Genomic DNA, 22,801 nt, shown 5'->3' on the forward strand with positions numbered 1-22,801 from the left:
GCAACATTGTTTTAGAAGTGAAAGAATGCAAAGGATATAAACACAACTGGTATTATTACCTTGGGAAAATAAGTAAAATGAATTATGTTTTAAATAAAAGTGTGTAAAAAGAATTCAAGATAAAATGACAACTATAGAAGCTAAGAAAAGAAAATCTAACATAGATATAATATGAACGCATGAACCTCTTCCCCAAAGAAGAAAATAAGATAGTAAAAACTTAAATTCAAAGGAAGCTTACTAAAATGTAAAACAAAAAATTTGAGATATGTTGTTTTGAGAGGGCATACTGCATGCCTGAGAAAAATCAATCTATAAAGAGCAATGCCAGTATATACTCTAGTAAATTATTTAGATATCCAGACAAAAAAAAAGATCAAGTCATTTATAAGGAAAAAATAGACTGTCTTCAGAATTTTGGCAAATTTTATGTCAACAGGCAATGAAGTTAAAAAAATAAAGTAAAGAAAATATGAACCATAAATGTGATATTCAACACGTTCATCCAACACAAACAAACTCACCTTCAAGGATAAAGAGTACAATCTGCTATAAACATTTAAAAACTCAAGGAATATTATTCTTGTGATATCTCCTTGAGGAATAGACTATAAAAAGAGCTCCAGGTAATCAAAACAAATGGAAAAATGTTGGCATAAAATAGTGCTAACACTCAGCATTGATAGTTGTTTACATCACAAAAAGAGAGACAGCCGGATATCAGGTGACTTGTTATAGAAAAAGATACAACCATCAATAAAACAGTCTTACCCAAGAAAACTGAACCTGAATCTAATCAAGCCAGTAGGTTCAACTACTGACTTATAGAAAATATAAATAGAAGAATATGTCAACTATGCCACATGAATATGATCAGCAAAATCTAGAATATGAGACTTTTATGAATGACCCACTTAATTTCTTTAACAAATACATTTCAGAAGAATAAAAAAACGAGAGTGAGAGACCTGGGGAAACCTATAGATAAAAGTGCACTGAAAAGACATAAATACATTCAACATTTCAATATTATTTGGATTCTGATTAAAAAGAGAGAGCTCTTTGTGAGATAATTGTAAATTTAAACACCCAAATTGATATTCAATATTACAGAATCATTGTGAGTGTACGAAGTAATTGTACTGAAGGTTGTGTTTAAAATGAGTTCAAATGTTTAAGGGTAAAACGATATGATGTATGAGATTTGAAATTAATATGAGCTGAGGAGGGGAAGAGAGGGTTATAAATGATTGAAGGGTCATGGGTTGATAATCATTGAAACCAGTTGATAGGCACGTAAGTGTTCATTATAATAATTTGCCTACTTTTTACATTTAAAATTTTGCATAATAAAACATAGTTCAAATCGTTTTATGCCTAATACATTGTGAAGGAACCAGTTATTTTGTGCTGTGTTGCCTGTGTGAGTGTAATGCACCAAATGTGTCTAAACTATTATAAATAAAAACTTGTTTGGGACTTATTAGTATAATCAGAGAAGAAAACTTATAGAATCATTAACACTGTTTTTCTGAACAATTGTATTTTCTTACCTAAAAGATGTATATCTTGGGGCAGACTGTGTCTTGTTAGTATACATGTAATGTACGTTCATGACTGTGGCTAACATGACTTCAAGATGTGCTACTGCTTCCCTCCAGTGACACTAGCTGCTGTCAGATCCTCCAAAGTGCCAAAAGATTCTAAATTGTCTTGTGGGTTTTCAAATCTTCATCTGGCTTTAGATGACATGCTATTTTTAAAACATTACTTGGAGCGTTTTTTTAATGTGGCATTTCATATATCATCTTTAATAGTCTTTGTTTCATGGATAGATTTCTGGCTCGGGTAAGTACTAAGGCCTATTTTATTTAGATGTGTATTTAAATACCTCAGAAGAATACCTGAACATCTCTTTAGAATTTATTAGGTTGGTGCAAAAGTAATTGCAGTTTTTGCCATTACAACCTAATAGTTCAGCTTATTGAGGTAGGTGCATTACATGTCCTTAGGGTATAGAAAAATATTGGCTACCCAGTAATTATTTGAAGAAAGACCATTTTATCTACTTTTGGTTTACACCCATAGGGATAGCTCTGTGCACGTAGCTGTAAAAATATAGTGTTTGTACTAAGTGTAATTCTTAGATTTAAGAGCCTACTTCCACACAGTATTCAGGATTTAGGGAAACAGATCAATCATACCAACTCTTTTCAGCAAGTAGATGAACATCTCTGCAAAATGGTTCATTCTCTTTCAAACCCACTTAGTCAGGCTGTTTGATTTAGCCCCTGTATACACCATTTAGAATGAAAAGGTAGATACAGTCCTTCCCATGAGATTTGTCAGTACTCCTACTCTGTAAAGATGTTGGTCCTTACTGATTTTATTTCCTAAAATTGTAACCCATTTTTGCTTCTAGGTTCACATCTTTCATGTTTCAAGCTGGAAAAAAAAAATGGGTAACGACCATTTCTTTCCAGACAGATGGGCCTGTTTGTGATTTGCCAAATTCCAAAATATGTGTTCTTTCCCAGATCCTGCCAGAAAGAACTTGGGTGCTAAAATAGATGTAGAAAATCCCTCTATCCTGACACAATTGCTTGACTAAATTATGTTTCTGGATATAAAACCATCCAGCCTGTTTTATTTCCATTTCCATGTGCAGCACTCAATTCCCCTGATAATTTCTTAGTCATTTTAAGTTTGTGAACCATGAATGTCAGTCATTGGTTCCTTACTCTTGTAGGTTTCACCTCTTCTTAATGAAATATGCATGTCTTCCTTGAGCATCTCATCCTTCAGTTCTGCAGATTCATCTTTAACAAGCCTTCCCAAATCCACTCTTAGCAGGGCTCCTCTTATAGACATTATTATTATTTTCGAGTGTCTACTGTTTCCCAGGATTTGTACCGAGAATTAACGATTGGTAATACTTACCAGAATTTCACCCTGTGGCTGATACTGAGCTAAATCCTTTACACGTGTATTGTCCCATATGGGTATCTCAACAACACAATGAGGCAGGTACTCTTTTCATCTCTATTTTACTAATGAGGAAACTGAAGCTCAGAGAAGTCAAGAAATTTGCTTCAGGTCACACAGCTTCCAAGGGTTCAAACCCAGGCAGGCTTGATTTATTTCAAAGCTTAGTGAATTTCATTGTGACAGTCAGTCTTCACCAAACCTGAAAATGTTTTTATAATAAAAGCCTGAGTATAACTTTGGTGGGCTATGAAGACAGAAGTTGAGGGTCTTCATGTAACAGAAACCTTTTAAAATAAGGCCCCCAAAATAATTGTCTGAGTGTGGGTGGGGGAGAGTTTGCCTCTATAAACCATAATGTAAACCTCAGCCTTTCTCATGGCTAATGCTCGCCCTCTGCTGGCGTGTCTAATTTGTGCCCAATTGAAGGGTCATTAAAACATACCCTATGTTCTGTAGTTTCAATTTAGGACAGCAGAATCAGCTTTCTGACCTCTGTAAGGTAATGTGAAAAAATCATGCAATCGAGAAAACTACATAAATATTCTCTATTATGATTTCTTTGCAGGTGGGCATAACTTGGCACCTTTGATTTCTAAGCAGTCTGAATTTTATCATGTACAAAGAATGACAGATGAACTCTTATTAGTTATTCCCTTCAGGTGGTTCTGATGAGGGCAGTGAAAGGAAGGCTCACGGTGTAACCAAGGAAAGAATTAATTAGAGCAGAGGCTCACCTCTGTGGTTCTATTTTATGTCTGAAGAAAAAGAAAGTCACTAAAAACCATGGCATTTGCTCCAGTCTACTTCTCTCTTCTCTTTAATAATGCAGTATACATTGTTGCAGCCAATTATCTGATGAACATGGCAATGCTTAAATGGAACAGTCAGCATCTTATGAGTTTGTCTGTTTCTTGAGACAGGTGGACTGTCACTGTTTGGTACAGCATCTATTAGGGCTAAGGGAATCATATTTTTTCTATTGATATGATTATGCAATCAGCCATGTGCGCTGCAAGAAACGGGAGTGGAACTGGAATATAATAAGCACACACACATACTCACACATGAAAATAAAATAATTTCAAATAATATACTTGAAATAAATCATAACTGTATAATGAGAGAGTGAATATCAAAATATTTACTCAAATATCACCAGTATTTTAAAATAATAATATCTAAACATGGTTAGCAAATTAGTGTATTTAAGTCTGTGCTGACTCTTCTATTTCACATATAGTGATTTATATATTTGTCTGATATTTTTATTCAAGTTATTAGCATGAAAAATGATATTCTGTAAGCCAGCAAAATGCTTAGCAGTGTCAGATATTAAATAGATAGCAGAGTTTAAACAAAATACGAGCAGGAATCAGGAACCTCAGATTATATTATAGCTATCATCAATGTCATGGATTAAAAATAATGCAAACAATTTGACAGTACACAAGCCTCAAATTTCATGCTATTTGATGGAGATAGGGAGGAGCTATCTCTTAAAGAAAACATAACGCATTAACTCAGTAACTCCTAAAATTTGATAATATAAACAGAAGTGAAGAAATGAAGAAAGGCATTAAAGATAAGAAAGAAGAATAAATGAAGAGTAGAAAAGGAGTTTGTAATTTCTCTGCCTTCTTTTTCCCCCCAATTTTTGACACTAAGAAGTAGGTTTGTAGATTTCTCATGCTGATGTGCCATTTACAATGCAGTTTATTCTGCTACCGTACATATTCGTATTTGGTGAATTATCTCATATGTGTGTAGTAAATAGGAAACTAGTTACAAGGCTTTTCAGGAATGTCTGTTTTGTTACAGCAGTAATATTATTCAATGATTAAAAACTACTTTTTTCCTGGCATGGACATATATTAACCAATTTAACATACTCTCAGCAACCTCATTTTTTCTGTTTTACTGTTAGGGAAATGAAGGCTTAGAGAGGTCACACAGTAAGAAAACCAAGATTCAAACAGTTTCTAAACTGTTAACCACTATATGCTGCCCTTGCTGATTCTAACCTGCTCTTAACCACTGTGCACCATGCATCCAAAGCCCTACTGATAAAAGAATCATAATGACAATGTGTACATTCATCCCTCCTCATGAAGACAAATTAAGGGCAGTGTCTTTCAGACAAAAGATCTAGAACACCAGTTTCTGTAGCCCTCTTTGCAAACAAAGTAACTTCCTGAGAGGTGAAGCAATTCAGAGACGAGGGCTGCCAGAGCAGAGTCCCCCAGCAAAGGAATGAGAGCACCGAGGCTCAGGCGCTTCATGGTCCGGTGCTGTGCCAGTGGGCAAGCCTTGGGAGAAACAGATATCCCCCTGCCGGGCCATGCTGCATTGGCTGGAGTGCCCCCAGAGAGCTCAGGAAATTGTTCACTGACTACTGGCTGCAGCAAAACCTCAGGGATGAAGGAAAGGGTAAGGATGGAAAACCTAGGAACCATCAAAAAATAGGCAGTTGCTCAAAAGTTGAATTTTGCCCCTCTATCCATTTTAGGTACAGGAATACACACACACACACACACACACACAAACATATACAAACACACATACACAGAGCAAACAATTTTGAGACTTTTTTAAAAGAAGTTTATAACTCATCCATTACCTAAGAATAATTTATAATACTTCATTATATTTTTTGTCTGTGATATAATATATAAAATCAGGAAAGCTATGTGGTGGGGACAGTAATTTAATATGTGCATAGTCGGGATGAAGGCAAGAAGTTGGCTGCAGAGAAGATGGGAGTATCTATCACATGTAACTTGATTAGATGCTAGGATTTATTGAAATGGATATGAAAGGATTGACTATAAAAACCGATAAAACTGACCAAATGGTGCTCCACCCTCCAAAAGCACTCTACTTTGGGATCTAGGTCAGAGTGGTTAGTAACTAGTTAACGAGTCATCTGGGTCATTTCCAGGTCACATTCTTACTTTGTGTTGTGTGTTCATAGAAATTCCAAATAATAAGTTTTATTTTTGTCATAATTCATATATACATTCCAGAGTATAGTCCTTGAACTTATTTCAAAAGCTTTTCATTAAATGATACAGTAGTGGTCTGAAAAGGGTAGTCAAACTTTGAACAAGACAAAGAATACAAAAGAGTCTCTCAAAGAATAGGGACATTCTGGTTCCATTCCTACAATCCTATAAAACCCAAGCTACCATTTAGGAAAAAAAAAAAAAACAACCATGATATAGATTATATACACAAGTCTCCAGACTTGGTTGGTCTGCTCTAGGGTCACAGTCAGTCTCACAACTCCCTGTGGTAGGCATTACCTCATCACACAGGTAACGAACCTAAGACTTAGGTTACTTATTGCCTGTGGTGACAATAGCAGAATGGGGATCCAAACCCAGATCTCGTTCTAGTCAGATTCAAGAAACCTTCGTAATTGCATGAAATGGAGGAAAATAGACAACTACTTGAAGTTAGCATATCTCCTTAGTGTCTCAGAGAGGGTAAGAGGGTGATCTCACTGTTACTTTTAACTGTAAACTGTAAAAACTTTCAATGGGAAAAGTAATGCTTATCCCAGGAGTTCTAAATGCTGCCTTCTACCTAGTTCACCCCATTTATTAAAATACCGCGATAATTCTTTTTCTATAATGCAATTTGTAAAAATCTGCTTCTTCAATTTATTGCAGTGATACCCAGCTCAGATACTGTAATGAAGTCCATGAAGAAATATAAATAGAAATCCACTTTATGAAGAACTTGGCTGTAAGATTTATTCTGACTAACATGGATCATCTATATTATATTGAGTTTCCCACTTTAATATTGTAGCTTGGATCTGTTTTCTATTGTGAGACTTAATATACAAAACATAGCCATGAAATCTCTATCAAGTAGAATTGCAAGCAATAAATTACCAAACTGAGTTAGAGGTCTTTGAGCCCTGAAAACCAAAGGACACTCTGAGTCTTAAAACAGTGGGCAAGCTACTAGGTATGGGTGAAAAATCAGCACAGTTAAACTGAGATGACCACCAACATGAGCATGAACAAGGATAAGAAATAAGTCAGGCTAGTTAGAATGGCTATTATCAAAAAGAAACCATAAGAAATGCTGATGAGGATATGGAGAAAGGAGAAGTCTTATACACTGTTAACGGGAATGTAAAGTAGTACAGCCATTATGGAAAACAGTATGGAGGTTCCTCAAAATCTATAAATACAAATACCATATGAACCAGGAATCCCACTGCTGGGAATACATACAAGAGAAAAAAATGGTATATCTAAGAGATATCTGCATTCCCATGTTTATTGCAGCACTATTTACAATAGCCAAAATATGGAATCAACCTAAGTGCCCATCAAAGGATGAATAGATAAAAATAATGTGATATATACATAGTAAATTATTCAGCCATAAAAAAGAATAAAATCCTGTCATTTACAGCAATGTGGATGGAACTGGAGGTGATTGTTAGTGGCACAAGCGAGACACAGAAAGACAAATATTTCACATTCTCGCCCATATGTGAGAGCTAAAAATGTTGCTCTCATGGAAGTAGAAGGAAGAATGGTGGTTACCAAAGGCTGTGAGGGCAAGCAGGGTGGGAGCAGGAAGAGAGGTTGCTTAATGGATGCATAAATGCAGTTACGTGGAACGAATAAGTTCTAGTATTCGACAGTACAGTAATTATAGCTAATAATAATTCATTCTATGTTTGAAAATAGCTACAAGAATTGTAATGTTCCCAACACAAAGAAAAGATAAATGTTTGAGGTAATGGATATCCCAATTACCCTGATTAGAGCATTATACATAGCATAAGGGTATCAAACTATCACGTGTATCCCCAAAATATATACGACTACTATACACCAATATAAAATAATTTTAAAAAACAAATAAGACAGGAAGCAGAGGCTATGGGAGTAGCCTGTGATGGGGATCAGACAGCCTGAGTCTTACTATCAAAAGATGGGATAATTTGGGCAAGTCAAATCCTCCGTTTCCTCATCAATAAGCTGAGGCATCTGTATTCAGCCCTTTCTAGTTTCCCTTGGAGCACGGACTCTGTTTCACTGAAAGCAAGGCAGCACAAAGGCTTCAAGACCAGGTAAAAAGGCAAAACAACAATGAGCCCAGGTGTTCATTTCGCTTTGATTTTGGTAGTGGAAAAAACAAAGAGACAAAGAATGATCTAAATTAGGCAGTCATATGAAACCCTGAGGCTGAGTTCATCTGAAATTTGAGGATAGTTTTCGGGAGAAGGGATGTTACAATTTGTCTCTAGAGCTGTCCAAATTTCGGTTTGTTCTGATTTTAGAAATTTGTCCTCATTTCTTTAAACGTTGGTATAGGTAGGGAGAAAAAAGGGGATTGGGTGACAAACTTTGTCTAAAATTATCTACAGCTCTCTTTAAGTAGTGGCTGTAGTATTTCTTATGCTCCTATAAATTTAGATATGAAATGAAACAAGGTACTGTTTGATTACCTCTTTTAAAGTCCTCTAGAAATAAAGAACAAAATTATCTCAATCTCCACCTTCTCCCCTGACCAAAAAAAAAAAAAAAAAAAAAAAAAAAATCTGAGCCCATGTTGAAATCATTAAATATATCTTTTGCTTATAAAAGATGTTTATTGATGCCTCTGTTAACCTCTAGACTATGAGCTCCTGGGGACAAGGACTATTTGGTGTCTGTTGCTGACGCCCATGCAAGGCTGAGCACTATTCCTAGCACCTACTGAAAGTTCAATAAATGTGTGCTGACTTAAACTATGTTTAAAATAAGACCAATCTCCTCTCTTTCCTGTACTTATTTAATATGCTGTAATTGAATATTGAACAAAAACAACAGAAAGAAATTGGTACTTATATCAATCTACTCAGAATTTCTGGGCTATAAAACAAAATGGTTTGCTTAGGGTAGGTAAGGGAGGAGTTTTCACTGTACTACTATATATATACTGTAAAATTTACCATTAGCAACATTTAGTACATTCACTATGTTGTGAGATTTTTTTTAAATTATATTGAAAGTCTATGAAAATACTTACCAAAAAAAAGGAACCACTGCCTTTAAAAACACTTTTGAGAACATTCCCATTTCTGGTGGGGCGTGGCGGCTCACGCCTATAATCCCAGCACTTTGGGAAGCCAAGGTGGGCAGATCACTTGAGGCTGGGAGTTCAAGACCAACCTGGTGAAACCCAATCTCTACTAAAAATACAAAAATTAGCCAGGTGTAGTGGTGTGCACCTGTAATCCCAGCTACTCAAGAGGCTGAGGCACAAGAATCACTTGAACCCAGGAGGTGGAGGTTGCGGCGAGCTAACATTGTGGCACTGCACTCCAGACTCTGTGACAGAGTGAGACTCTGTCTCAAAAAAAAAAAAAAAAACAAAGAGAACATTCCCATTTCTGAAAATTCTCACTTTGCATGTTAGAATATCACAATATTGTCATAATGAACACATATGTAGTAATGATATTTCTTGGCATTTGTTTTAATGAAAAATATTTCTATGAAGATAATATCAGTGTTTTGAACTTTATGATACATGCAGCTCCTATTTTATAAGCTTGGACATGCAGAGCTGCCATGTTTTACACACATGGATGCGTGGACACACACATACACACACACACACACACACACACACTTGAGCTTAATTTTACCAGTCCCGTGGACAACCCAGCCAACAATGCTCCCTCTCAGTTCCGTGACATCCTCAACTCTGACAATCCTTCTCTCCATTCTATTTCCACCATGCATTCCTGGACCACATCATGACATTGGCATTACTCAGAATTCCTTCAACTACACAATCACTCCCTGCTCAGAGTTTCCTTTGGTTTTTCCTGTTCAATTTCTCTGTGTCATCCATCCCTTCAAGCTCCTGACTTTATTTCAATCATCAAGCTTCTCCCTTTTTCGCTTGCTAACTTATGAAGCTTCAGTTCTAAGTAACACTCTTGCTAATACCCTAAACCTCTTTACCTCTCTGTTTTGTTTTATAGACAAACCCCATCTAAGACCTGATTATATAATCGTTAAGAACAAGAGCTTGGGGCAAAATGGTGTATGTCTGTTTTTGATCACTGAGCCTTCTGAGCAGCTAGTACCGGTGGAGGCATTGTAGGCAGCAAATACATATTTGCTATGTGAATTCCCCACCCCTAATTATTCTTTTGTCTTAAATTTCAACTTTTATTTTAGATTCAGGTGGTACACGTGTAGCTTTGTTACCTGGGTATATTACGTGATGCTGAGGTTTGGGATGCAATTGATTCTATCACCAAAGAACTGACCATAGTACCCAATAGTTAATTTTTCAACACTTGCCCTTCTCCTCCTCCCCTTTGGAATCCCCAGTGTCTACTGTTGCCAGCTTTTTTTTGTCCATGAGTACCCACTGTTTAGCTCCCACCTATAAGTGAGAACATGTGGTGTTTGTTTTTCTGTTTCTATATTAGTTCAGTTAGGATAATGGCTTCCAGCTACATCCATGTTGCTGCAAAGGACATGATTTCATTCCTTTTTATGACTCTATGGTATTCCATTGTGTATATATACCACATTGTCTTCATCCACTCCACTACTGATGGGAACCTAGGTTGATTCCATGTCTTTGCTATTGAGAATCGTGCTGTGGTGAACATAGGAGTGCGTGTGTCTTTATGGTAGAACAATTTATTTTCTTTCCTCAGTATTCTTAAATGGGTGAAATCGGATTAAAATGGCCAGCATGAGGAGGCATCAGAATGGGGAAGGTAAGTGGCTGTGGTATCACTAGACTAGCTGATGGAGCATGTTTAAAGCCTCCGGATTTTTTAAACCAATCCTCTTTCTATACACTCTATTTTCCATGTTTTCTTGAGCTGCTGCCACTTCCCATTTATATCCCTACACATTATCACTGCCTCAAATTTCTGTAGAAAACACTCAAACTGTATTTAAACGCTTTAGAGATGGAATTTCAACAGCCCTGTCACTTTGTGTTTCAGCCAAGGGTAGATTGCTCTAATTACCCACATCTTTTTGGCTGGAGCAGTTTCAATTTTTCTCAATTCCTATTTATATCTTTCTAATGAAAATAACAAGAATACAGCAGCTGAAAAATCATGTCTTTTAATAACACTGTCTCATAAGTTTTTATTTCTTAATTCAGTATGTTTGGTATCAAAAACTATTTCTAAGTTCTTTTCCCATTGTGATTTCTCTCCTTTATATATGTGTATGTGTGTGTGTGTGTGTGTGTGTAAGAAAAAGTCATAGCTTTGATATCATAGTACAAAAAGAAGCAGAAATCTTCACAAAGCAATTCAGCATCTGTGTCTATGCAGGGGAAATACTATAGATAATTGAAGATATTATCTAGATAGCTTGCAATCAAAATGTATGTTCACCTGAAACTGCTTTGCACTTAATGGCACTATTCTGGTACTTATGCTACTGAACATCTATGTTCCAGTTCTCTTCTTATATTCATCAAAACATTGTAAGTAGAGCCACAAGTTAAATTTCATATGTCCTAGCCAGCTCATCTTTTTAGCATTATAGCTGGACTGTGAAAATATGCTGGTTCCTTGGTCATTTTGACTTCGGTATGAAAGCCTTATGGTACAACCTGATAGTACACTGATACTCTGTGTAAGGCTGGAAGCATATAGTCTATTTACTGTATTTTTTGAAACACAAACTTAACCGTAGCATTTTATAATTCATATAAAGCTTCTCCTTTAAGTTTGAGAGAATGAGAATGTCCTCTCTTAAACATGAACCAAAACATTGAGGGAAATCTTACTATTTCTTTATAAGCTTGCCCTGAGAACCATCTAAATCCCTAACTCCGTAACAGGCCAATCTAACTCATAACCCATTTGAAGCCTATAATCAGAAGACAAAACCTGGGAAGCTCACTCAATAGCAAGTTGTAAAAACATACGATGACATCTAATGTTGGATTTCATCTTCATCAAAGGAGACTGCATGATAGCAGGATGATAGCTTTGGGGTTAGAATCAATTTATAACTATGTGTAACTTTGTGTAAACCACTTTTCCACTTCTTGGAGTTTAGTTTTCTTTCTTCATTCAATTAATATTTACTTCCTTGGCAAATACCAGGTACTAAATGTTTAAATATATTTATAATTATGCCCAGTATCTATCATCATATGAAACTGGTGTGCTTAACAATAACAGTTCAAAAAGAAATATTGTCTCTCCTCTCAAGAAGCACACACCCTAGTGGGACAAATAGAGAAAACATTGTGTCACTACAGACATGCACATGGAACATAAGAATGCTTCAGGAAAACAATAAGCTGATGATAACTATTTCCAACAGACTGAGTTAAATGAGATTATGTATGTAAAATTGGGCACCTAGTAGTTTTTCCATTTACAATCCATGAATACAAGAAATTCAGGCTCTTTAAAGGATGGATAGGAAATGATGAATGAGAAAGAAAGGAGACAAAGATAAAGGAGGATATGAATAGCTGTGCTGCCTTGCTGCTCCTTCACTACAAAGCTTGCAGCCCTGCACCCCCAACCTGGCTGCGCTGTGTCCCTTACAGTCACCATGCAAGTCTTGATGCCAACTGCACGTAGCATCTATCCTCCAATTAACAAGCAGGTCTGGACTATGCTCTGACACTGCTTCCAGCAGACGTAAGAGCAAGGAGAGTTTTGTGATGCGGAAACTTATAAATCTTAAATAGCTTAGAGGCAATTTAGCAGTGAAACAGAAAGCCCTGTGATCTCTTCATATTATCCCTTCTGATTCTATGACCTCACAAGTTAAGTTAATATCTAATGTGCTGGCATATGTAATAACAAATGCTGTTGGACATGCAGGTTATATCTGAATATTCATTCCGCCTCTGAGCCATTGCCTCCACTCTCTGCCACAAAGCAACTGCCCCCAATTTGTAATGCATTCATGTTTAGAGCAAACTGGTTCAAGCTTTATCCAAGTCTGCAAAGGAGAATCTCTATTTTGCTCCTCTTGTAATACTCTTGGGTGATGCCTTAATATTGCTGCTCCAGAAACATCCCTGGATCTAGAGAGTCCTTAGGGTTGAATTGGACAGAAGCTGGACTCTCATTGCTAATGTGCCTTGACTTCTGGGGCCCTCCTGAGGAGAAACACCTGGAGCACCAGGAGGCAGGTGCCCATGGGCACAGCCTAGCTGCCTGCTTAGCCGGCAAGCTCTTATATGGAAAGCCACTTCTCATTTCCCTCAGGATTCAAGAGTGCCTACTTTGCATCAGATTAATGGAGGTTTTTCCACACAGAAATAAAATGTGATCTCTGATCATTTAACCATGTGACTCTGAGGAAAAGAATTCTGAAAGTACATTCCAAAATCCTCTCATCACATCAAAGTCTGAAGCATGATATAAAAAGAAGCCTAAATTAACCCCTGAAAGCAGCTGTCGTGAGGTGCTAATTCAGTTACAACTTATTCATATCTATTTCACTTCAGGTTTTGAACATAGAAGTGGCATATATTTCACTCTGTACACTTCACATAAGTACAAGACACTGAAGAAATCTTATTTTGCTGTGTTCTTCCCCAAACCGCTCAGGGAAAAAAAAATTAGACAAGACAGGGATGCCCTCTCTCACCACTCCTATTCAACATAGTGTTGGAAGTTCTGGCCACGGCAATCAGGCAGGAGAAGGAAATAAAGGGCATTCAATTAGGAAAAGAGGAAGTCAAATTGTCCTTGTTTGCAGATGACATGATTGTATATCTAGAAAACCCCATTGTCTCAGCCCAAAATCTCCTTAAGCTGATTAGCAACTTCAGCAAGGTCTCAGGATACAAAATCGATGTGCAAAAATCACAAGCATTCTTATACACCAATAACAGACAAACAGAGAGCCAAATCATGAGTGAACTCCCATTCACAATTGCTTCATCTTAAAAGAATAAAATACCTAGGAATCCAACTTACAAGGGATGTGAAGGACCTCTTCAAGGAGAACTACAAACCACTGCTCAATGAAATAAAAGAGGATACAAACAAATGCAAGAACATTCCATGCTCATGGGTAGGAAGAATCAATATCGTGAAAATGGCCATACTGCCCAAGGTAATTTATAGATTCAATGCCATCTCCATCAAGCTACCAATGACTTTCTTCACAGAATTGGGAAAAACTACTTTAAAGTTCATATGGAACCAAAAAGGAGCCCACATTGCCAAGTCAATCCTAAGCCAAAAGAACAAAGCTGGAGGCATCACGCTACCTGACTTCAAACTATACTACAAGGCTACAGGAACCAAAACAGCATGGTACTGGTACCAAAACAGAGATATAGACCAATGGAACAGAACAGAGCCTTCAGAAATAATGCTGCATATCTACAACTATCTGATCTTTGACAAACCTGACAAAAACAAGAAATGGGGAAAGGATTCCCTATTTAATAAATGGTGCTGGGAAAACTGGCTAGCCATATGTATAAAGCTGAAACTGGATCCCTTCTTTACACCTTATAGAAAAATTAATTCAAGATGGATTAAAGACTTACATGTTAGACCTAAAAACATAAAAACCCTAGAAGAAAACCTCGGCAATACCATTCAGGACATAGGCATGGGCAAGGACTTCATGTCTAAAACACCAAAAGCAATGGCAACAAAAGCCAAAATTGACAAATGGGATCTAATTAAACTAAAGAGCTTCTGCACAGCAAAAGAAACTACCATCGGAGTGAACAGGCAACCTACAGAATGGGAGAAAATTTTTGCAACCTACTCATCTGACAAAGGGCTAATATCCAGAATCTACAAAGAACTCAAACAAATTTACAAGAAAAAGCAACCCCATCAAAAAGTGGGTGAAGGATATGAACAGACACTTCTCAAAAGAAGACATTTATGCAGCCAAAAAACACATGAAAAATTGCTCATCATCACTGGCCATCAGAGAAATGCAAATCAAAACCACAATGAGATACCATCTCACACCAGTTAGAATGGCCATCATTAAAAAGTCAGGAAACAACAGGTGCTGGAGAGGATGTGGAGAAATAGGAATGCTTTTACACTGTTGGTGGGACTGTAAGCTAGTTCAACCATTGTGGAAGTCAGTGTGGCGATTCCTCAGGGATCTAGAACTAGAAATACCATTTGACCCAGCCAGCCCATTACTGGGTATATACCCAAAGGATTATAAATCATGCTGCTATAAAGACACACATGCACACGTATGTTTATTGCGGCACTATTCACAATAGCAAAGACTTGGAACCAACCCAAATTTCCAACAATGATAGACTGGATGAAGAAAATATGGCACATATACACCATGGAATACTATGCAGCCATAAAAATGATGAGTTCATGTCCTTTGTAGGGACATGGATGAAGCTGGAAACCATCATTCTCAGCAAACTATTGCAAGGACAAAAAATCAAACACCGCATGTTCTCACTCATAGGTGGGAATTGAACAATGAGAACACATGGACACAGGAAGGGGAACATCACACACCAGGGACTGTTGTGGGGTGGGGAGAGGGGGGAGGGATAGCATTAGGAGATATACCTAATGTTAAATGATGAGTTAATGGGTGCAGCACACCAACATGGCACATGTATACATATGTAACAAACCTGCACATTGTGCACATGTACCCTAAAACTTAAAGTATAATAATAATAAAATTTTAAAAAAATAGACCCTCTAAGGGACTGTAACATTTAGAAACATTTATTATATATGCCCTGAATATTATGAACACCATAGGTCCCTGTGCTTAAATGTTTTCTCTGTATACTTGAAGTAAGAAGGATGGACTTTGAATTCCCTATTTCCTTGCAATTTTTAAGAGCATCAGTTTGCCTGGATCATCTTATTCCTAGCTTCAATCAAGTGCCAGCACAGTGGATTCCTAATTTGGTTATACATTAGAATCATCTGGGGAGTTTTTTATTAAAACAATTCTGATGCCCAGATCACAGCCCACACAATTAAATTACAATGTCCACGTTGGCAGCCAGAAATCAATCAGTATTTTTTAAAGGTCCCAAGGTGTTTCAAATAGCCATCAAAATTTGGGAACTATTTGGGTACAAAAGTTCATGCTCAAATGGTTGATAACTAGTAACATAAATTAATTGATGGGTTGGAAGGTGAGTTGATGGGGGAAGACAGAATGAATGGGAGAATTATTTATTTAGAAACCCTGAGTTCAAGATTGGCCGGGCACAGTGGCTCACGCCTGTAATCCTAGCACTTTGGGAGTCCAAGGTGGGCGGATCACGAGGTCAGGAGATCGAGACCATCCTGGCTAACACGGTGAAACCCCATCTTTACTAAAAATACAAAAAATTAGCTGGGTGTGGTGGTAGATGCCTGTAGTCCCAGCTACTTGGGAGGCTGAGGCAGGAGAATTGCGTGAACCCGGGAGGTGGAGCTTTCAGTGAGCCGACATCACGCCACTGCACTCCAGCCTGGGGGACAGGGCGAGACTCCATCTCAAAAAAAAAAAGAAAGAATGATCTAGCCCTTTTATTTGTGTGTAACCTTGAGCAAGCAAGTCAAAAGCTGAATGAATCTATTTCCTTTTCTATCCGATAGAGATGATATTGTCCTGCCAGGTAACGTCATAATTTTAGCCACTATTGCCACATTTACTTCCTAACCACCCCACTTTTCTCCAGATCGGCACCCCTTTAGGGCAATGTATTCAACATCTTCAGAATCTCTACTGTTTAGAAATACTGCCCTCTTTTCTTCTCAGGACAACCAAGGAATGGTTTACTGTGTCCTTGGCCTTAAGAATATCACCTCAGCTCATGACTACACACCTCAGCATTGCCCAGACCCTCGCATCCCCCTATTGCTGATACATAAACCAAAGCGGTATAGGATGCTATGCAAAGTACCGCTGTGCTTTGTTCCTTGCAGTCAAAGTTTTCCATTTACAGAGGCTTGAGGGATAAATACACTTGAAAAAAGATAAAATCCTCGTGACCAGCTGGTCTCCAGATCCGCTGGGACAGAGCCCAAGGAATCACTTGAATTTTCAATAAGATGAATTTAAGTTTAATATAAAGATAAATGTCCTAGGAGGAAAGGTTATTTACACTTTAAAAATAAAGGATGTGATACCCATTTCAGAGCTGTATTATAAGTAATTTTTTCTTAGCATATGGAAGAAAAAGGATCCCTGAAGGGTAGTGGTTAAAAACATGGGTTTGGGGGCCAAACAGAACTGAGTTTTTATCTTGGCTCCACCACTGGCTAGTTTAAGCAAGCTGCTTAACCTCTCAAAGCCTAACTACCATTTCCTTATCTGTGGGATTAGGAGACCAATACCTATGTCACAAAGGCTGTGAAGAATAGGGTGGCCACGTGATTTACCATTTACACCAGATACTTTTGAGAGTGAAAGGGGTCACTACAATAATTAATAGGTTTTAATTAATCTGTAATGGAGCTAAACCTGATCTGTCCCTGCAAACTTGGGTCAGCCCACATAGTGAGCATCCCAAAAAATGGCTTGGTTATTCACATTACTGTGTTGAATACCATAGGAAGCCTTTATACATTAGATAGATGTGAAATCAGGGTAAAATGTTGAAATGAGTCAAGTTGGAATTCAATATCCCCAATTCAGCTTGTATGTTGATTCCTTGTCAGGGCATTTCTGATGCCAAGTCACCCAGCCGTGTAGGTTTATTGAGTTAAATCAGAATTAAATGTTAGATATTTTCACACTTCTTGCAGACATATATAAATCATCATTTTTAAAAGTTTGGCAAAAAGACCTTAGAAATGAGGTCCTAAAAATATGAATTTACTGCTCATATTTTACAGTTTAAGAAATATCTTCAGAGAAAAGCCTTCATCTCCCCATATTCTTCTCACAGTGAGAATCAGAGAGCAGAGCATAACTACAGGACTGTTTTCACTAGATTGCTATATTACATTTCGCTTTGTAATATATAATAACTGTTGTTACAAAAAGACCTGAAACTTTTAGGATTACATTGATGAAGACATGGACTTGTCTTAGCTGGCTTCCTGAAAGCCTCTTTGAACACAGATGTGTCTTCTCTAAGCAACGCAAAATGTGGTAGCCTAATGCCACCCCTGAGCTTGCTCTCTCAGCTGAGAAAAATGCATAACCCCTGGCTGCTATTTCTGTGTCTTCAGCCCTGAATCCAGAATCAAATGTGATTTTCTCCAGTTGGTTTACCGTCTTATAGAAGCATTTCATGTCTTACAGTGTGGTTGGATGCTAGAGAGCGATCTACTGCACGTAATCTAAAATTAAACATAAAACACTTGGAGTATCAGTTGACATCTTGGATTTCCCAGCTATTGTCTTATGTTGTTAGAGATGAGAAATTATTATAAAATTAGAGTACTGAAAAAGGCTACCATCACATTACCTACTAAATATCTAGTCCTACAGAGGCAAAAAAAAAAAAAAAACACAAAAAAAAACTTTGCTGATACTTTTCTAAGCAAAGAGAAAAAGGAAAAGGGGAAAAAACGTATTTATAAAAAAGAAAAATAAAGACCTTCTCTGGGCAAATTGCTTAGCCTCTTCAAGTCTCAATTTCCTGTCTATAAGATGGGAATATTATTGTCTACTTCACATGGCTACTGTGAAAATTAAACAAATTAATATAAGGTTTGTTCCACATGATGGGCTTTCAATACCTGATCATCTTTACCAAGCCTCTTCTTTGTATTTTAAGTTTTAGAAGTTGCCACAGAGATGCCTCTTTCAGTTGCCTGCCTGACTGGGGTTAATGTGGATTTTCCCCCCAGCATGTACTTTTATAATGTACTGAGGTAAGAGTGTCACAGATGTTTTTCTAGATACATTTCTGTGTATTGACATTTTTATCTTCTTCCTGTGTTTCTGACATTGAGAATAGTGGTTCCAAAAATATGAAAAAACAAATAGCAGAGCTTAAGGTCAAATATAATGTTAGTTAAACCTGAATTTATTATAAGACACTTTCTCTACTCAAAAAGAGTAAGTTCTTGAGTATCAGTTCAACAGCAAACATTATATTCAGACTTTAGTATACATAAGAATCTTGAGGACTATAAAGTGCAAATTCTCAGCCTTCCTAATAAAATCTGATTCATTCTGTCTGGAGCAGAGTTCCAGGAATCTGCATTTTTGCAAGCCCCTCGGGTAGTCCTGGGATGATACTTGGAGAAAAATCTCTCTTTGATGTGCCAGGTCCTCTGTTTGGGATTCATCTCAGAGTCCTGGTGTGCTCACAGTTCTCCAAACCTGGGATATATAATCAGATGATTAACACACTGCAATTAACACTAATGGAGTTGTATACTGAGTGCTATGGAGAAATAGAAGCAAAAATGACTAAGTGCCCCAGATCACAGACAAATCTTTGAGAAATTATTCTACAAAAATTATTTTAGATAACTTGTAGTTTTCTTATTTCTCTCTCAAAATAACAGACATCATAAAACCAAAAGAAATGTCTATGGATCTCCTGGGTTATATCAATAAATCATTCCCAGCCAGGTGCTAAATTTTTTTAAATAGCTGCAAGTCTCCCACCCAACAAGTAGAAAGCAGTCCAGGATTTAGCACATTGGCTGTATATCTACTATGTAGCAGGCACTTTATCTCAATAAGGTCAGTGTCTCACAATCTGTCAACCTGTAGCCATACTCCAAACTGCAGGAAGAGTGAACAACCTAAAATATTGGTAAGTTCTTAATAAGGTGCCACGATTCTCCATTGCAAAAGTAAAGCATGTATTATATTATCATTGCTTATCTATTTTCTGTACTCCTCTGTAGATTATAAGTCCTGTGAGGGAAGATATTATGTCTTGCCCACTACTGTATCTTCAATCCCTAGAACAGTGCCTAGCACAATAAATAGTTATAATGGATTAATGGAAAATACCTTTAATGGTTTATCCTGTGTAAAGAATAAATTCCAAGCTCTTTAAGTACAATATATGCAAGGCTCTGGATTCCTCTTTCTAGCTGCATTTCTTATTCTTCTGCCTTTCGATTCAGCCTCAGGTCTCTCCATACTTCCTACTCTGTGTCAGCTGTGTGCCTTCATTGTCCCCTTTTCCTCTGCTTGAAAGGTCATTTCCTCACCTGGCTAATTCCTGCACATCTTTCTCGCATCATTTCTGCCCTCTCCAACATTTTTGTAATTTAAGAGTTCAGAAAATGTTGAAAGAGTATAATAAATTTCTGTTGATAGCTTTTTTTTGTTTTTTGAGATGCAGTCTTGCTCTGTCACCCAGGCTGGAGCACAGCGGCACAACCTTAGGTCACTGCAACCTCCGCCTCCTGGGTTCAAGCAATTCTTCTGCCTCAGCCTCCTGAATAGTTGGGATTACAGGTGCCTGTGACCACACCCAGCTAATTTTGTATTTTGAGTAGAGACGGGATTTCACCATGTTGGTCAAGCTGGTCTCAATCTCCTGACCTCATGATCCACCCCCCTCGGCCTCCCAAAGTGCTGGGATTATAGGCATGAGCCACCGCACTGGTAGCTCTTTGTTGTGACAGAAGTTTCTCAACAGAGTACTTTCTTCTGAAAGCAGTATCATTTTTCCATATTTAATCTCCACAAGAACCACTTTCAAAAAATAACAGTAACCTAGCACTTTAAAGAACTAAAAATAAAAAGAGTAAACAAACAAGATTTATTATTTTAGAAAATCTAGCTCGTTCTTACATGAGTAGCTTTTGAGATGGAAAATACCTTTAAATCAAGATTTTGGTTTTGGCTTACACTCCCAGCCTACTCTTTGGGTTATTTTCAGTTCTTGTTCATTTACCTTAAGAATATGTTCACCTAATTGCACTACTGAATCAGATAGCAAATCAATCCTCTTCTAATAAAGTTAAAACAGTTAAATTTTAATTCAGAAGATATTGGCTGCCAGTTTCAAAAATGTGTATCATGATATGTTTCTGAAGACAAAGTCATTGTGATACCACATACAAGTTTTGATTCTAGATATTTTTCTGCCCATGTGTTCCTCTACAGTGAAGCCTAAAGAGTCATCCTCCAACCTTGACAACCCTTCACCATTATAATGGAACAAGTCCCAGATGAGAACAACAGCCATCTCAGGCAGTCACAATTTTCTGCAGTAGAAATTCAACAAGAGCCTCTGATGGATACAAAACACTGTGCTGGGAGCTGTGGTGACAAGATCAAAGGGACATAGATAACCCTTTCAAAAAATAAAAAGAGCTCAAGAGTCATAACAAAAGATGTGAACAAACATCACCAATGAGAGGTACAAGGTGATCAGAGGCATGATGAAGGTCTAAGTTTTCAGGAAAAGGAGCAGCTACTTCCAGTTGGTAGATCATTAAGGAAATGCTGCAAAAGGAATTGAACTTCAAACTGTACCTTGGAGATGGGGATTGAGTATGGACAGAAGAAGATGAAATGAGGACTGTTGTTGAGCTGAGAGCTAATAAATCAGCTTTCTGTTTCATTTGTTCATTCATCCATTTTACAAATATTAATCAAATATCTTCTATGTGCCACATTATACTATGCTCTAAGTATGATGTTGTGAAAAAAAGACACAGCCCGTAACTTAATGGTGCTTAAAAGTCTAATATCATCTATCCACCTGCTTTTTCTTAGGCCTTAATATTTTACTTTGAAAATCCAGGAAGTATACAATTTTGGAACTCATCAGAACATAGACTGAATAGTCCAGGGCAGACCATATGGCTTGCTAATTGGTTACATATAAGTCATCACCATAGATTTGGGACCAAGTTTTATACTTATATTTGGAAATATTGGGAACAAAAGATAAAAACTGGAAAGTTTCATTTGTTTGCTTACATTCCAAGCATAACAAGCTATTAATATAACTTCTATTAGAACCCACTAGACTCTGTGTTACTGACTTTTAAAAAAGTGAGCCAACAATATCCTTGATGAACATTAATGCAAAAATCCTCGACAAAATACTTGCAAACCAAATCCAGCAGGATATCAAAAAGTGAATCCACCATGATCAAGTAGGCTTTATCCTTGGAATACATGGTTGGTTCAACATCTGCAAATCAGTTAATATGATTCATTACATAAACAGAACTAAAATGAAAACCACATGATTATCTCAATAGATACAGATAGATCTTTTGATAAAATTCAATACCCTGTCATGTTAAAAAAAAAAAAAAAAAAAAACTCAGCTCACTGCAACCTCCTCCTCCCTGGTTCAAGTGATTCTTCAGCCTCAGCCTCCTGAGTAGCTGGGACTGCAGGCATGTGCCACTGTGTCTGGCTAATTTTTGTATTTTTAGTAGAGACAGGGTTCCACCATGTTGGCCAGGCTAGTCTTGAACTCCTGACCTCAGGTGATCCAGCATAGGTGACACAGCAAGACTCCGTTTAAAAAAAAAAAAGAACACCTCAGTAAACTAGGTATTGGAGGACTATGCCTCAAAATCATAAGAGCCGTCTAGGATGAACCCACAGCTAACATACTGACATACAGAATGGGCAAAAGCTGGAAGCATTCCCCTTGAAAACCAGCACAAGACAAGGATGTCCTCGCTTACCACTCCTATTCAACATTGTATTAGGTGTCCTGGCCAAAGCAATCAGGCAAGATAAAGAAATAAAGTGCATCCAAATATGAATATAGGAAGTCAAATGATCCATGTTTGTAGACAACATGATTCTATATATAGAAAACCCCATAGCCTTGGCCCAAAAGCTCCCTCAGCAGATAAACAATGTTAGCAAAGTATCAGGACAAAAAACTCAATGGACAAAACTCACTAGCATTCCAATATACCAAC

At 37.3% G+C, this 22,801-nt stretch overlaps 1 long non-coding RNA gene across 3 annotated transcripts in view; it reads left to right on the forward strand.

Annotated features, from left to right (window-relative positions):
* LOC129482798 (uncharacterized) overlaps positions 1–22,801 on the forward strand; it is a 75,911-nt gene that overhangs the window by 8,723 nt on the left and 44,387 nt on the right. Inside the window, exon 3 of one of the 3 annotated variants that reach the window (XR_010120815.1) lies at positions 21,012–21,471. The exons of the other annotated variants lie outside the window; for them this stretch is intronic. This is a non-coding gene — a long non-coding RNA (uncharacterized lncRNA). Of the gene's footprint in view, positions 1–21,011; positions 21,472–22,801 lie in introns of those variants that run through there. 3 annotated transcript variants of the gene reach the window in all.

The sequence above is a fragment of the Symphalangus syndactylus genome, chromosome 5 (genome assembly GCF_028878055.3).
Source record: "Symphalangus syndactylus isolate Jambi chromosome 5, NHGRI_mSymSyn1-v2.1_pri, whole genome shotgun sequence".
NCBI lineage: Eukaryota > Metazoa > Chordata > Mammalia > Primates > Hylobatidae > Symphalangus > Symphalangus syndactylus.